Source organism: Chiloscyllium plagiosum, unplaced genomic scaffold (assembly GCF_037043375.1).
Source record: "Chiloscyllium plagiosum isolate Xiang-an unplaced genomic scaffold, Cpla_swu_hap1 HiC_scaffold_21, whole genome shotgun sequence".
Lineage (NCBI taxonomy): Eukaryota > Metazoa > Chordata > Chondrichthyes > Orectolobiformes > Hemiscylliidae > Chiloscyllium > Chiloscyllium plagiosum.
This window is the reverse complement of record NW_028270159.1, coordinates 98,915,082-98,932,686: the sequence shown is the minus strand read 5'-3', so window position 1 is coordinate 98,932,686 and position 17,605 is coordinate 98,915,082. Positions and strand designations below refer to the sequence as shown.

Below are 17,605 nucleotides of genomic sequence, written 5' to 3'. Positions count from 1 at the left end.
AGTTAGTGCTGATTTTATTCCAGGCCCACCAGCCTCGGAGCACATCCTTCCTGTACCTATCCTATCGAGCTCTTGAAGAAGATTTTTGTTCATTTGAAGTGTTTCATGTTTAGATCCTCCAGAGAATACAGCTTCAAGCTCCTCAATCTCTCCTGCCAGGGCAATGCTGCTGTTAGAATTCAATTCACTGGTGCATGTTACTGGCTGCTTCACGGGCTGGAACTGGCAATTGAGACTGAAAGGTTCCTGTATAAAATATCTTCAATGGTATTGGCAGACGTGATTGGTTTTAGGAAAAAAACCTTGACTTACAGGCATTGAGTGTCATAACACTTCCTGTTCTGGGCATCCTGTTTAGATACAATCTATTGATAACTATTAGAACTGACTAGCACTGGCTCCGTCAAAGTGGTCAGAGCATTATGGCCGTCATCGAAGCTGATAACAAACTTCCCATGGGTTAAAAATCGTAAATGATAGAGTAGGTACGAGGTCTGATGGCACTGTTGGAGTATTGATGTTGTTGTTAATCACATTAACTCGGCTGGAGTTGACTGAATTTATATTGTCTCTTTCTGAATCTCAGGATGTCTCTCTGGGCAGTAAATCTCCACAAACAGCAATGAGCAGGGGTCATCTGTTTTGATTTAAATTGTTCTATAGCACTGCTGCTTCACAGCACCAGGTACAAGGTTGGAGTCCAGCCTTGGTCAACAGCCTGTGTGGAGTTTGCACATTCTCCCCAGGATAGTGTGGGTCCACTCCAGGTGCTCTGGTTTCCTCCCACAGTCCAAAGATTTGTGGGTTAGGTGGATCAGTCATGCGAAATTGTCCACAGTGTCCAGGATTGTGCAGACTCGGTGGATCAGCCATGGGGAATGCAGTGTTACAGGGGTGGAGTGCTCCAGATGGTATGCTCTTTGGATAGTTGGTGGGGTTTGATGGGCCAATGCTCTCCTTCCACACGGTCGGGATTCTATTCTATGATTGAGGATAAAGGCGACACAACAGTGTGTCCTTGGAGAAGGAGCATGTGGTGTGTATCAATTCTCCCGATGCCTTAAGATAGAGGTGGGCATCGTAGGGGATATAGTGCTTTATCTCCACCGCTGGCCCCACCGCACAACTCCAATTTGATTTAGTCCCTTCCCAATTTGTCATTTGTAATGGTTTGTTTTACCTGTAAGGGGCGTTGTTTATAAATATTCAATTGGTTACATGAGTGGTTTACTGCTGGTGACTATATGTGAACCAAAATGGTGTAATGATGAATTTGATGGTGGGAAGGTTGCTCAGCTGTGTGTGATAACATTTCTGGGTAGGAGAAATGGGGAATAAAGAACTCTTCACAGCTCACAGAATGAGAACTGAAAAGCAGTGAAATCAAACCAAAGGTTCAGACAGGGAGGGAATATGTCCCTGGAGCTTGAGTAACTGGAAAGTGATGGTGTCCGGGAGTAGACAGGATTTGTTTTACAGGGCGTTTAAAATTTTAAAAACTGTTATATTCAGATAGTTTCATTTCTTTTCTTTTAGTTTTATTTATTGTGGAATAAATAGCTACAATAATTTAAAACTAAATTCACAAACCATGTGTTAAAGACAAATGTTAAATAAAATCCATCAAACCATCTCTCACTGAAAACTGACGTGGAGGTGCAATCTCCTGGACAGTCTCTGCCTACTCCTTCCTACCCGGGCTCCATGGCTATATACATACCTGGGAGATAGCAGCAGGAGGCCATTCAGCCTTTCAATCCTGCTCCACCATTCAATGGGAAACAGCTGACCATCCAGCTCAGTCTCCAGTTCCTGCTGTGTTCCAAACCCTTTTTATGACTTTATCTCGAAGAACTATATCTAAGTCCTCCTTTGGCTTCACTGCCTTTTGTTCCAGTGGTGTTGTTGTGTTACTGTGTAGGTGTAGGCAGGGGTAATGTGATGGTTCTGCCTCCTGGAGGACGCACTCAGCGTCCCTCATCATCCTGCAGTAACATCAACGGGGTTTCAGCAACTAAAGATAGAAACCGTTTCCAGGATATGGGCATCACTGGCTCAGCCAGCATTTATTCCCCATCTCTAGTTACCCTTGAGAAGGTGGTAGTGAGCTGCTGTCTTGAACCATTCACAGTCCATTTGGCGCAGATAGACCGACAATACTGTGAGGGAGAGTGTTCCAGGATTTTGGCCAAGTTATTCTCCATCTTCGGTTCTTCAAATGCTGGTTAACTTAATCACGATGTGCACGAGTTTGACATTTCAGTCTGCAAATCTTCACCATCTAGCAGCCTGTATAAACGAATATGTACAGATTAGAAATTCAGAGCAGACAATTCTAGCTTCTCTGGAATATCTTTTTCCCTTTCTTATGCCAAAGCTGTAACGCTCCAGCCCACTTACTCTCTCCCACCACTCTTCCTCTGCTGTCCCTAATGTACCCGCCCCCATTCTCACGGAGTTACTGGTAAAGAGATCCATGCCACCCCTTCCTGTCCTGGTTAGACTCTGCACCCTTTCTGGGTTCACTTCCTTTCCCTTCAGTTGCTGCAAGTCAATAATGTTACAGGAGAATGAAACAAAAGGAAACAGAAAGGGAGGTGGCAGATCCTGGACAGAAGAGGAACCTTCAGTCTGGGAGAATGAGTGAGATCCTTCCTTGTTTCCCATTGGTCGATTCCCACCATTATGACACATTGGGGATGGAACTTGGGCCCATGTGGGTGTGGTGGCACTTTGACCCCCCCAACCCGTCAATACTACAAGCTGATACGTTCCTCCTCTAGCCAATCACAATGTCAAATGCTTTCCGCTAATTACCCCAAAGCACATGCTCCAAAATCCGCCCATATTATGTACATGTGCAGTGCTGGGCTTCCCCGCACATGCGTGGTCCCTGCCTCAGGGATTGTGGGAGTTGTAGCCCCCATGAAGCCACTGGAATCATGTTTTTGGATAGTGAATGAAAAGTGAAGGCTGGAGGGTGTTGTGCAAAGGATCCCCATTCAGACACGGGCTGTTACTGGATTTTACTGAGACATCGGCTTCCACAACCTGATTTCTGACGTAAGGAACATAGATTCAGCCAATTGCGGGGTTGGGAGGTTAATAAGGGGTAGCAGACTTTAAGCAGATGTAGCTCAGTGGCTAGCACTGCTGCCTCACAGCATCAGGGACTCAGGTTTTAATTCAGCCAGAGGCGACTGTGTGGAGTTTACACGTTTTCAGCATGTCTGCGTGGGTTTCCTAGGATGCTCGAGCTTCCTCCCACAGTCCAAAGATGTGTAGGTTAGGTGGATTGCCTATGCTAAATTGCCCACAGTGTCCATGTATGTGCCGGTTAGGCCATTAGCCATGGGAAATGCAGGGTTACAGGGATAGGGTGGGTCTGAATGGGATGCTCATCATAGGTTGGTGTGGACTCGTTGGATGAATACCCTGTTTCTGCACTATAGGGACTCTATTATATTCTCATGAAGAAGAATGAACTTGTCTCAATGTGTTGTGAATCTGTGGAATTCCCTATTCAAAATGCGGTGGTTGCCAGGACAATGAGCAGATTTAATGAAGAGATGCAAATGTTGAATTTGCAATGAGATGAAGGGTGAGAGAGAACAGGTGGGAAAATCCAGTTGAGAGCGAGGTGAGCTCAATCATCACGGTATTAAATGGTGGAGCTGGTCCGAAGGGCTGCATTGCTTCTCTTGTGCTCAGTGCTTATCTTCTTATGGTAATAACTGGAAAGCTGAATCCTAAACTCACCACCTTCACCAAAGGAGATTTTGAAAAATTCAGGATAGTCAGGTGGATTAGCGTTCCAAACTTATGTTGTGAGGAAGCATATAGGAGATAATGATTTTGCAATTTTAAACTGAGGGAAGACAGTGATTTATGGTTTTCGACTGTGCAGTACATTCACACCGTCCAGAGTACTCTGTTGTGAATATCTATCCTATACTTTACTACAAAGCCAAGGTCACTGACAATGAAACACAAAACGCCCAAGAAACATCGCCTCACCTCGTAATCTGATAAAAAGACTTCTGATAAATCTGGTTGAACTTAGAACACAGCTGGAAAGCTGGAAGACTAGATCCAATCCCAAGATCCTGTGCTTAAACAAAGGAGACTACAATAGGATGAGGCAGGAGTTGGCTAATGTAGACTGGAAGCAAAGACTTTACCTTGGGAAAGTTGACGGACAGTGGGGGAATACCAAAGCAATTTTTCGAAGTGCTCAGCAAAAGTATATATCAGTGAAAAGGAAGGACTGTAGCAAAAGGAGTAATCTGCCATGGGTGACTAAGGAAATAAGGGAGTCTATCAAATTGAAATAGAAGGCATACAAATTGGCAAAGCCCAAGGAGAAACTAGGAGAATAGAAAATCTTTAAAGATCAACAGAAAGCTAGATGGGATTGGGGGAGAAAAGCGATGAGTAGCTATCCCAGGCCAGAATAGCAGTTTACACTGCTAGAGGGGAACCTATTGTGTGGGGAACATATGGCCTCTGTAATTGTTGAAGCACTTAACTGTTACCATAGAGATAATCCTGATCAAGTTACAAATCACAGCACACCCCAAAAGCTTGTACTTCCAAATAAACCTGTTGGACTATAACCTGGTGTGTGTAATTTATAAGTTTGTTCACCGCACCCCAACACTGGCTCCTCCACATCAGAATCCTGATAGACAGCCCCACTGAAACTGAAGCGTCTATCAGATACTTGAGGAAGCCACAGGGGTCTGGGGGAGGGGTGTGTGTTTTAACCAAAAAGTGCTAAATTGAACTAGACTTTCTAACTGCCGTTGCCATGGAGATAATACTGAGAGACAGCCTCTGTTCAAAACCACAAACCCCAAAGTTATAAGAATGGGAGCGGCACATCGGACAGGCGGGGAGTAACCTGATGCTGCCTGGAGGTGTTCTGCATGTGTAGGTTAGGTGGATTGCCTATGCTAAATTTACCACAGTGTCCATGTATGTGCCGGTTAGGCCATTAGCCATAGGAAATGCAGGGTTACAGGGATAGGGTGGGTCTGAATGGGATGCAGGTAACTGCCATGTCTCATCAATAAAGACTCAAAGAAGACCTCTCAGAGTTCTGTGCCTAGTTATTCCTATCCAGCAGGGTTCAGGAATATGAGGACACAGCAGTCAGTCTTCACAGTGGAGGATACGAAGACCATGCTAGGAATTGATAAGGAGACTGAGGAAGGTGAGGACCTAGAAATAACCATTATCGTGAAAGAGTTAGAGCTGGGCAAGCTAATGGAGCTAAAGGTAGACAAGTCTCATTGTCCTGATGGAACACATTCCAGGATACCAACAGAGTTAGTGGGAGAAATAGCAGATGCACTTAGAGTTATAGAATCCGACAGCAGAGAGAGGCCCTTTGGCCCAAACTGGCCCATGCTGACCAGAATGTCCATCCACAATAACCCCATTTCCCTGCACTTGGCCCATTTGCTTCTGACCCTTTCCTATCCATGTATTTGTCCAAATGTCTTTTACCTGTTGTGAGTGTACCCACCTCAACCACTTCCACTGGCAGCTCATTCCATATACATACCACCCTCTGTGTAAAACAGTTGCCCCTCAGCTTCCCTTTTATTCGTTCCCCTCTAACCTTCAACTGATGCCGTCCAGTCCTTGATTCCCTGGGAAAAAGACTGAGTGCATTCACCTTATCCATGCCCCTCATGCTCTTATACACTTCTAGAAAAGTACTCCCTCAGTTTCCTCTGCTCTAAACAAAAAAATCCTCGCTTGTCCAACCTCTCCCTATAACTCAGACCCCTGAGCCCTGGCAACATCCTTGTAAATTGTTCTGCACTTTTTACAGTTTAATAACTGAAACCTACACTGCATTCTTCATATTTCCAGTATTTCCCCACGGTGCTGGAACCGACGTGACAACGCTAATGGATTACAATCCATGATCGAGAATGAACTCCTTTATAACAATCCGGTTTTCATAGTGTTACCCATGGTGCAGGTATCCTTGTTTCTTTCTGGTTGCATGGTAAATTAAAACTTGTCCTTCTACAGAGCAAAGTTGTGGCTTAATTGTTCCTGGGAAACGTGCCATGATTTTTCAGACTTTCAAAAACAAATGAGCTCTTTCTCCACACTAATATGGACTTGGCTGTACCTCAGTAATGTTTCCAGTCACACTGACATTTGAAATATTCGCCCACGGACAGAATACACACCTTTCCTTCCACATGAAAAAGCCAATGATATTCAGATCGGCATGGATCAAGTAACTATCAGATCTGAACATGAAGTTCAACTTGAATTTCTCATCTGCAAATCCACCCTTTCAGTACCCTACAACTGAGAAAACAACTCACCATGTTAATACAGGATGGATCTTTATAAGACAATTATAGTATTAAATTGTAGTTTCTTGTTCCCCAAAGTTTTAACTCTCAGTCAAACAATTTCTTTCTTCTGTGAACTGAAATCCAAACCAATCTCCTCACTCCTTTCCTCCACACCCAGTTCTCACACTCTCTCCTCTCTTTTAATTCAGTTTCCTAGCTCTTGTCTGCGGACTAAGAATCAAATCAATGAGTCTGACTCTGAGTCCACCAGGATGGGGGTGGGGGTGGGGGGGAGTTGTTGGTGAATCCTCTGATGACAACCATCCTGCATACACTGCTTCCTGCACACTCTGGCCAAAACCCGTCTTACTAAAATGAACCAAATTAGAATTCTAATTGCAGGCCCATCCTTGTCGCTTTCCATAAAAACCCTGAATCTTCACAAAAGAGTTCTGATAACTTTCTGCAAAATGCTGCACCACTGATACTCTGATCACATGTCAGGGGGCCAGGAAACCGGCCATTCCCCTGGGTCCTGCTCCCAGAGGGAGGAAGATGCCCATGACAGATTAATCCCTCACAACCACAGCCTCCTTTCCAGGCACAGTGCATACTCCCACAATTGGCTAGCACTGTGCCCATACACTGGTCTCCTCTCCTACAGCACGTGCTCCCGATCAAACAGGAGCCTGGGTGATTGACAGCTGCTGCCCAATATATCAAACTCCCTCCAGTCTGGAAACTGGCCCTTCAGCCAAACAAGTCCGTAATGACCCTCCAAACAGTAACTTACACAGACCCATTCCCCGACCCTATATTTACTCCTGACTAATGTAACTAATACTATGGGCAATTTAGAATGGCCAATTCACCTGTCCTGCCCATCTTTGGTTGGGGGAGGAAACCGGAGCACCCGGAGAAAACCCACTCAGACACGAGGAGAATGCACAAACTCTGGGTTTGGCTGGAATCGAAAACGGGTACCTAGTGCTGTGAGGCAGCAGTGTTAACCACTGAGCAGTCTCTATAGACGGGAAGGGGCGGGGCTGGATAACTGGGGTAATGAGATTGTAAACAATGAATGAAGGTGGAGGACACTGGGGAATGGAAAGGTCAGTGAGCAACAGGATCAGTGCAGCAGCAAGAGGGAATCCTGGACAAACTGAGCAATGGGAGAGTCTGACAGGAGAGAAACTACAGGAAGGTTCTGTTTGGAGGCTCAGGCAGGGACAGCTGGGATACAGCATGGCCTGGTGGCTTGGGCAGGTTTACTAATTAGCCTCTTCAAAGATGCTGTTCCTCATCTCCGAGTCTGATCCTCCTAGTCCAGAGGTAAGGACACTGCCACTATTTCCTGGTGGGCAAGGGATACGGGGACTGCCTTTCAAAAGGAACTCACCTGTGTTGGTGACATTAACAAGACTCAATACAGACTCACTGACAAAATGCTGGTGTACTTGAACTTCATCCAGAATATTAACACCTATAACTGGGCAACGCAGACCCCAATGTACAGAGTTAAATCCTGGATACTAATAACAGCTTTGTGCATGGGAAATCATATCTCATGAATTTGACTCAGTTTTTTTGAAGAAGTAACAAAGAGGATTGCTGAGATCAGAGCATGGACATGATCTACATAGACTTCAGTAACGTGTTTGACAATGTTCCTCATGGGAGACTGGTCAGCAAGGTTAGATCGCATGGAGTACAGAACTGGCCCGAAGGTAGAAGGCAGAGGGGGCTTTTCAGGCTGAAGGCCTGTGACCAATGGAGTGTCACAAGGATCGGTGCTGGATCCACTACTTTTCATCATTTATATCCATGATTTGGATGTGAACATAAGAGGTATTGTTAGTAAGTTTGCAGATGACACCAAAATGGGAGGTGTAGCAGAGAGGGAAAAAGATTACCTCAGAGTACAAGGGGATCTGGATCAGTTGGGTGAATGGGCTGAGGAGTTCAGTTCAGAAAAATGCAAGCTGCTGCATTTTGGAAAAGCAAACTTTAGCAGGACTTATACAGTTTATAGTAAGTTCCAGGGGAGTGCTGCTAAACAAAGAGTCCTTGGAGTGCAGGTTCATAGTTCCTTGACAGTAGAGTAGCAAGTAGATAGGATAGTGAAGGCGGCAGTTGGTCTGCTTGCCTTTTTTGGTCAGAGCATTGAGTGTAGCGGTTGGGAGGTCATATTGCGGCTGTACAGGACATTGATTTGGCAACTTTTGTAATATTCCATGCAATTCTGGTCTCCTTACTATCAGATGGATGTTCTCAAACTTGAAAGGGGTCAGAAAAGAAGTAGAGGATGTTGCCAGGGTTGGATAGGCTGTTTGCCCTGGAGCGTCAGAGGCTGAACGGTGACCTGAAAGAGATTTTTAAAATCAGGCCAGGCATGGATAGGGTAAATAGACAAGATATTTTCCCTGCGGAGGGGGGAGTACAGAACTAGGGGACTGGGAAAGGAGGGTAGGCAGAGAGGGGGTGGGCGGAGGGTCAGAGAGGGTGAATGGATCGAGAGGGTTGGGACAGAAATGGGTGGGGACAGAGGGGGGATAGAGAGGGGAGGCACAGAAATGGATGAGGACAGAAAGCGGGATTAGAGAGGAGGGGAACAGACAGGACGATCAGAGGGGGCGACCGACGGTTGGGGGGGGGCGACCGACAAAGAGGGGGAACAGACTGAGGGGGGGGCAACCGATGGAGGTGGGAAGAAGACGGGTGTGCGACCGACAGGGGGGCGACTGACAGAGGTGGGACAGACCGAGGGGGCAAAAGATGGGGGGACAGACCGACAGATTGTGGGACAGGCCAACGGGGGAGGGGCGACCGACGAGGTGGGGGGGGCGACAAAGGACTGACCGACAGAGGGGGGGAACCATACAAAGTGGGGGGAGACGGGGGGAACAGAGAGGGGGAAGATGGAGAGTTATTTTATAGATCTACAACGCAACCCTGTTCGTGTTTTCTCCTCCTCACCTTAATTTCCTCTGAAGGGCTCAGAACAACTGCATAGTTCCTGGAAAGTGGAGTTTCAGGGAGATCAGGTGCTGAATGTGGCATTTGGGACACTGACCTTTCATGGAATGTGCTGGTCAATAAATGGATTCTGGTTTGATTCCACTGCCTGTGTGGTATTTGCACATTCTCCCCTTGTGTCTGCGTGGGCTTCCCCTGGGTGGTCTTAATTTCCTCCCACAATTCCAAAGACATGCAGTTTAGATGGATTAGCTTTGTGTAATTATAGGTTACAGAGTTAGGGTGGAATACTGTTCCGATGGTTGGTATGGTCTCATGGGCCGAAAGGCCTGCTTCCACACTGTGGGGATTCTGTCACTGAGTATTGGGGTTAGGAGGTCACGTTGTGGCTGAGTAGGGCATTGGTGAGGCCAGTTTTAGAATACTGCATTCAATTGTGGTCTCCCTGATTTCAGAAAGATGTTATCAGAATAGGACTCAACCTCTTAATGACAAGTTCCTGGGAAGTGTTGACAGACAAACAGACTATGCAGTGTAGGTTGATTGTTCCTTGAAAGTGTGGTTGAAGGTAGACAGGTCGGTGTAGGTGGTGTGCTGTATGCTAGCTGTTATTGGGCAGTGCATTGAGGATCGGAGTTGGGAGATCATGTTTCGGTTGTACAGTTTATTGGCTCGGCCACTTTTTGAGTCCTCAGACTGCTTCCAATTCCAGTCTCCCTGTTACAGGAAAAATGTTGGGAAACTTGCAAGAATTCAGAAAAGTTTTTCCAGGGTGTTGCCAGTATTGGAACATTTGAACCATAGGAAGAGGCTGAATAGGCTGAGGCTATTTCCCTGCAGCACTGGACACTTTAGGTGGCTTTATCGAACTTTATAAAATTATGAGGAGCAATGATAGGGTGACTAGTCATGGTTTCTTTGTTCCCAGGGTAGGGGAGACCAAGCAAATGTGAATCTTTTTTCCAATGTGGAAATGACAAATTCTAGAGGAGAGATGGCAATTTTAAAGGATGTGAAAACCGAAACAACTGAAGATGCTGGAAACCAGGAAGAGAAACAGAAGTTTCTGGAAAAGCTCAGCAGGTGCGAAAATAAATCAGAGTTAACGTATCTGAGGAAGGGTGACTAGACCAGAAACTTTAACTGATTTTTCTTCACAGATGCTACATGACCTGCTGAGCATTTCCAACAACATCTGTGCAAGTTTAAAGGGAGTTGTTTGGAGTATATACCTGAGAGTAACGTTATAAAGTGCAAGTCAGACCACATCTGGAGTAATGACAGAAGTTTTGGTCCCTTTATTTAAGGAAATACGTCATTTCATCAGAGGCATTTCACAGAAAATTGACTGGGATGATCCCTGGTTTGCAGGGATTATTTTTTAAGAAAAGACTGAAGAAGGTGGGACTCTACTCACTGGATTTGGGAAGAATGAGAGGGGATCTCATTGTAACATGCAGGATAATTAAGGAGTTTGACAGGGTAAATACTGAGTGGATTAGATTAGATTACTTACAGTGTGGAAACAGGCCCTTCGGCCCAACAAGTCCACACTGCCCCGCCGAAGCGCAACCCACCCATATTCCTACATTGACCCCTTACCTAACACTACGGGCAATTTAGCATGGCCAATTCACCTGACCTGCACATCTTTGTGACTGTGGGAGGAAACCGGAGCACCCGGTGGAAACCCACGCAGACACGGGGAGAACGTGCAAACTCCACACAGTCAGTCGCCTGAGGCGGAAATTGAACCCGGGTCTCTGGCGCTGTCAGGCAGCAGTGCTAACCACTGTGCCACCGTGTGATGTTTCCCATCATGAGGGAGTCTGGAACCAGATTCTGAGTCAGTCACGGAATCATGGGTTCTGTTTTGGATTCGTCAAGTTTAAGGCAACACCAACACGAATCAGGGGTTTCATTAGCAATGGAGCTGGAATGAGGTGGAGATCAGCAACATTTTAAGAGATTGGAATTCCTGGTGTTTGTAATTGTGTAGATGTCTGATCAGAAGGTCACCTTGGGGTCAGATATGACAGCAACATTGTGACGAGTGCGGTTCTGCCTCAGACAGTTCCCAGGGAGAGGGAGGGGCTCAGCAGTAAGGGAAAGTAATTTGTAATAGCAACTGAAGGCAATGGGTTTAATCATTGCAACGGTCCGTTGTAGGAAATTGCAGCCAATCGCGTAGTGGGAGTGTGATGAGCAGTTTGATAACTGAGTAATGGAGAGGGATGATGGGGAGGGAGAGCTGGGCATTGTCAGTGTACATGTGAAACCTAACACGGTGCTTTTGGACGATGTCACCTCCTGGCAGTGTGTAGGTGAGAAACAGGAGGGACCGAGGAGAGATCCTTGAGGGACACCAAATGTAAGGAATTCAGAAAGGAAAGGGAGAGTCGGGATGGAGCAGGTTTTCCAACAACAGTGGGGTCAAATATTAGTTTGTAGCAGAATGGGAGAGAAGGACATAACCAGAAAAGACAGACAGGTAGAACAAGGAACAATATGTGATTTGGTGAGGGGGAGTGATGAGGAGGAGGAGCAGCCCAACTCCAAAAGCACTATTTCTACATTAGTGACATCACCCAACTCCACCCTCGTCTCAGCTCATTGACCGAAATACTCGTCCATCCCTGTGTTATCTCCAGACTTCATTATCCAAACACTCCTGGCCAGCCTCCCATATTCAACCTACATGTAATCTCAAGAGTATCTAAAGCCCTCCTGCCCAAGTGCTCACTTGTACCAAAACTTGTTGATCCATCAAAAGGCTCCTATTAACAAGCAACAATTTAAAATTCTCACCCTTGATGTAATTCCTGGCTGTGAACATCCCTGTCTCCCTGCACCACACAACCTGTGAGACCCCGACAACTTATTTTCTTTCAGACCCCCAACGATGATTTTATTCATTGCTTCACCTGTCTGGCTGTTTCTACTGTTGCCAAGGCAACACGGTCAGGAATTCCCACCCGAACGCCCTCAGACCTGCTTTCCTCCTTTAAGGTATTCCTGAAAACCTGCTTATTTGGCAACTCTTTTGATCATCTGACCTAATATCCCCATCTGTGGCCTTATGTTAGAAGTTCTCAATAGTATTTCTGTGGAATTATAAACATGATAAAAAAAACTGTTGTTGATTTGCACATAGTCAACTCTTCAATGTTACTGAGTGAATAATCTATAACAGCTCTTACCCAACCACATTGTGGGAGCACCTTCACCACACGAATTGCAGCTGTACAACGAAGTCAAACATCACCTTCTCCACAGGCAATGGGGCTTTGGCACTGATCAATGGTATCTGTGGAGGGAGAAACACAGTTGATATTTCAGGGAGTGCAAAATGCATTATTCAAGACCTTGGAACCAAATCTGCACCGATCGAAATCACTGCTTCACCTTCTCAGCTCCAAGGATAATTATCTGTGCTTCAGCTAGCTCTCCACACAATAGAGGAATACATCTTAATTTATTAAAATCAAAGAAACAGACCTTCGGTCCAATTCGTCCGTGCCAACAAGGAATCCTAAACTAATGGATTCCCATTTACCATCTATTGGCCTGCATCCATCAAAACCCTTCCTATTCATGTACCCAATTGGAAGCCTTTTAAATGTTGTGATTTTATCAGCCTCCACTACTTCATCTGGTAGCCCCTCCCATACAGAGAAAATAGCCCCAGCCTATTCAGCCTCTCCCTGTAGCCCAAATCCTCCAATCCTGGCAACATTTTTGTAAATCTCGTCCAAACCTTTTCAGGTTTCACAACATCCTTCCCAGAACAGGGAAATTCAAACTGAAAACAGAATTCCAGATGTGGCTTAATCAACGTCCTGTCCAGCCACAGTATGACGTCCCAGCTTCTGCATTCAATGCATTGACCAATAACGGAGTGTGTTAATGGAGTCCCATTTGCCAGCGGTTCACCCTTATTCATCTAAAACCTTCCTCTTCATGTACCCAATCAGATGCCTTTTAAATGCTGCAATTGTACTAGCCTCCACCCCTTCCTCTGGCAGCTCATTCCCTACTTGCAATGCCCTCAACATGAATAAGATGCCCCTTAGATCCCTTTTAAATCTTTTCCCTCTCACCTTAAGCCTGTACCCTCTAGTTCTGGACCCACCGAACTTGGGAAAAAGTCCCTGACTGCTCACCTTATCCATGCCCTTCATGATTTTATAAGATCACCTCTCAGCCTCCAACTCTCCAGGGAAAATAGTCCCAGTCTATTCAGCCTTTTCCAATAGCTCAAACCGTCCAACCCTGGCAAAATCCTTGCAAATATTTTCTGAACCCTTTCAAGTTTCTAAACATTATTTCAAGAACGGGGAGATTGGAACTGAAAACAGAATTCCAGACGGGCTTTAATCAGTGCTCTGTCTTGCCACAATATGACGTCACAACAGCTGCATTCAATGCATTGACCAATAACAGTGGGGGGGGGGGGGGGAGGGAGGGCACCAAATGCTGCATTCACTACCCCGCCTACCTGTGACTCTACTTTCAAGGAACTATAAACCTGCACTCCAAGGTCTCTTTGTTCAGCAATGTTCCCCAGGACTTTACCATTAAGTGTATAAGTCCTGCCCTGATTTGCCTTTCCAAAATACAACAGCTCACATTTATCTAAATTGAACTCCGTCTGCCATTCCTCGCCCCATTGGCCTATCTGATCAAGATCCTGTTGTATTCTGAACTAACCTTCTTCACTGTCCACAACACCTCCAATTTTGGTGTCTTCTGTAAACCTACTGACCATACCTCATATAGTCACATCCAAGTTATTTATTTAAGGGCTCAATATCCATCCTTGCAGCACATTGCTCCTCACAGGCCTCCAGTCCGCAAAACAACCCTCCATCATCATCCTCTGTCTCCTACCTTCAAGGCAGTTTTGTAATGGCTTGCTCTCCCTGCATTCCATGTTATCTAACCCTGCTAACCAGTCTGCTTTGTGGAACCTTGTTGAATGTCCATATAAACAACATTCACAGCCTGGATTAATCAATTTTCTTTGTCACTTCAAAACATTCAGTCACGTTAGTGAGACACAATTGAGCACGTACAAAGCCACATTGACTCTCCCTGTCATTCCTTACTTTTCCAAAATAGATGGATATCCTGTCCCTCAGAATCCCTTCCAACAACTTGCCTGCCACTGACTTCAGGCTCACTGTTTTCTTGTTCCATGGCCTCTCCTTACCAGTGTTTTAAAATAATGGCACCTCACCTGTCGCTATCAACGATACAAATACCTCAGGAGAGGCCCAACAATCACTTCACTAGATTTCCAGAAAGTTCCAGAATACACCTGATCATATTCCAGGGCTTTATCCACCTAGATGCGATTTAAGACATTTAGTACCACCTCCTCTGTAACATGGATACTTTTCAAGTTATCACTGTTTATTTCTCCAAACTCTCGAGCTTCCATATACTTCTCCAGTAAAAATAACGTGAAATATTTGCATATCTTTTGCACTCCCTGTGGTTCCATTGACAGCCTTGTTGACCTTTAAGGGGTCCTATTCTCTGGGCCAGTTAATCTTTTGTCTGTGATATTTGTTTAATCTCTTTGGATTCTATTCCAGGACATCTGAGAAAGACCTACTTCACGGACCGTAATTTTCCTCTGACTGGATCAACAACGCCCTCCAACACATACCCTCCACTTCCCGCACCTCCGCCTTTACCCCACCCCTCCAGCCACAATAAAGAATATAACCCTGCGGTCTTCACCTTCCACCCACTAATCTCCAGATACAGCACATTAACCTCTGTTATTTCTGCTACCTAAAATCAGACCCCACCACCAGAGACATATTTCCCTCCCCACCTCTATCTGCGTTCCACAGAGACCATTCCCACTGTGCCTTCCTTGTTCGGTCCACACCCTCCCACCAACCCACGCTCCACACCCTTGACCCTCCCTTGCCGCCACGGGAGATGTAAAACGTGCGGCCACACCTCCCTCTGACATCTGTCCAAGTTCCCAAAAGGATCTTTTCACATCAGGCAGAGATTTGCCTGCACATCCCAAAACCTCATATACTGCATCTAGACACGATGGGAAGAAGGGCTTATGCCCGAAACGTTGATTCTCCTGTTCCTTGGATGCTGCCTGACTTGCTGCGCTTTTCCAGCAACACATTTTCAGCTCTGGGGAGAATGTGCCAACTCCAACAAAGACAGGTGCCCGAGGCTAGAATCAAACCCAGGTCCCTGGTGCTGAGGAAGCAGTACTAACCTCTGAGCCACAATACTCTGGGATCTTTGGTGCTGATGCGCTGCCCCGCTGATACCTCAGTCACCCACCCTGCCTCATTTCCTAAGAGGCAGTGATGACGGAGTGAAATTATCGCTAGACAGTTAATCCAGAGACCCAAATAAGGTTCAGGGGACCCGGGTTTGAATCCCATCACGGCAGATTTTGGAACGTGAATTCAATAAATATCTGGAAAAAATAATCTAGCGACGACAAGGATTCCACTGTCAATTGTTGGAAAACCCATCTGGTTCACTAATGACCTTTAGGGAAGGAAAATGCCATCCTTACCTGGTCTGGTCTGCATGGGACTCCAGACCTATAGCAACGTGGTTGACTCTTAACTGCCCTCTGGGTAAACGCAGCAATAAATGCTGGCCGAGCCAGTGACAGCCTTATCCTGTGAATGAATAAAGAAAACAGATCAGGTTTTGTTCCTTCTCTAGTAGGTACATCCTACAAACTGATTCTGAATTGTTCTCGTACACACTGAACAAATACCTTTCCATCCAAGCCCTTAACACTACAGCACTCCGAGGCTATGTTGGTAAAAAAAAAACACTCATCATTGCATCCATAATATTCTTACAGATAACTGAGGTCTCCTGGTAAAATTGTGTCTCAATTCCCTGCTGACTATTGGGAGAGAGTCTATAATACAATCCCATTAAGATGGTCATCCCTTTCTTATTTCTCAGTACCAACCAAATAACTTGCCTGGATGTACTCCCAGGAATATCCTCCCAAAGCCCAGCCATAATGTTGTCCTAATCAAAAACACCTCTCTCCCTGCTCTGTTGCCCCCTTTCTATCCTTGCTATAGTATCTATACCCTGGAACATGAAGCTGCCAGTCCTATCCATCCCTGAGTGAAGCCTCTGTAATTGCTGTAATATCCCAGTGCCATGTTCAAAACCATACCCTGAGCCCACCTGCCTGACCTGTAAGGCCTCTTGCACTGAAATAAATGCAGTGCAACTGGTCCGTCGCACCTCATTCTGTGACTTGCTCTTGCCTACCTTGACAGTCTGACTGGTGAACAGTACCAGCCTCAGACTCACCTCTTTTCTCACTATCTCTTTAGGATTACCCCGACTCCCTCACTGGTTTAATGCCTCCCGAGTGGCACTAGCAAATCTCCCTGCTCATCAGGACCCCATGCTTTCCCCTTCCTATGCCATTGGTACCAATATACAATGACCTCCCACTGGTTATTTTCCCTTTTGAAAATACTCTGCTCCCTCAGAGACATCCTTGACACTGGCACCAGGGCAGCACCACCCCATTCTGATGTCTCACTGTCAGCTGCAGAAACAGCAGACTGTGCCCCTGACTAGAGAGTCCCCTATCACCATCGATCTTGTGGAACTGGGTATACCTCATATTATGTTAAAAGCCAGTCTCAGTACCAGTAACTTGATTGTCAGTGCTACATTCCCCTGAAAGTCTCTGACCACCTACATTTTCCAAAACAGTTTCCTTGCCTGAGATGGGGATAGCCACAGGAGACTCCTGCAGTACCGACCTACCCCTCCTAGCTTTCCAGGTAGATGGCGGTAACCCATCTACCTGACAGTATCTGCAGTATCCTGCATTCCTGAGACTGCCACCTATAACACCCCAGGGCTCCTGTCAATTCCTCACTGCCTTTAATCACTCCTCCACCAATCCATGCGATCCAAAAGGATTTGCAATCACACTTGCTACAGACATAATCATCAGGATCATTGAAACTCTCCCTAATCTCCCACATCCGACAGGAAAAGCACGCCACTCTACAACAGGCCATCTCTCCGCCTTAACAATCTACAGACCAAAACAAAGACACAGTCTTACTGCTCGAAAAATACTGCCCGAGAATAACAATGCTTATGTTTCATATCTTAAACATTTAATCAAGAGACCCTAAGACATTAAAAAGAAATACTCACCTTACTCACTACTGTAGATTGAATAAAATAAAACCGGCTAAGATTGACATTTGAAGAGACTGAAACTCACTGAGCTGATCCCCGGCTCGGAGTACTTC

General features: G+C 45.8%; 1 long non-coding RNA gene across 2 annotated transcripts in view; it reads right to left on the bottom strand.

Moving 5' to 3' along the window:
* Window positions 1-829: 829 nt before the first annotated feature.
* The window catches only part of LOC122547874 (uncharacterized), a 56,096-nt gene continuing 39,320 nt past the window's right edge, over window positions 830-17,605 (bottom strand). For both annotated transcript variants that reach the window (XR_015760849.1, XR_015760850.1), the window contains 3 exons: window positions 15,868-15,976; window positions 12,503-12,609; window positions 830-2,289 (listed from right to left, as the gene is read on the bottom strand). This is a non-coding gene — a long non-coding RNA (uncharacterized LOC122547874). The remainder of the gene's footprint in view (window positions 2,290-12,502; window positions 12,610-15,867; window positions 15,977-17,605) is intronic.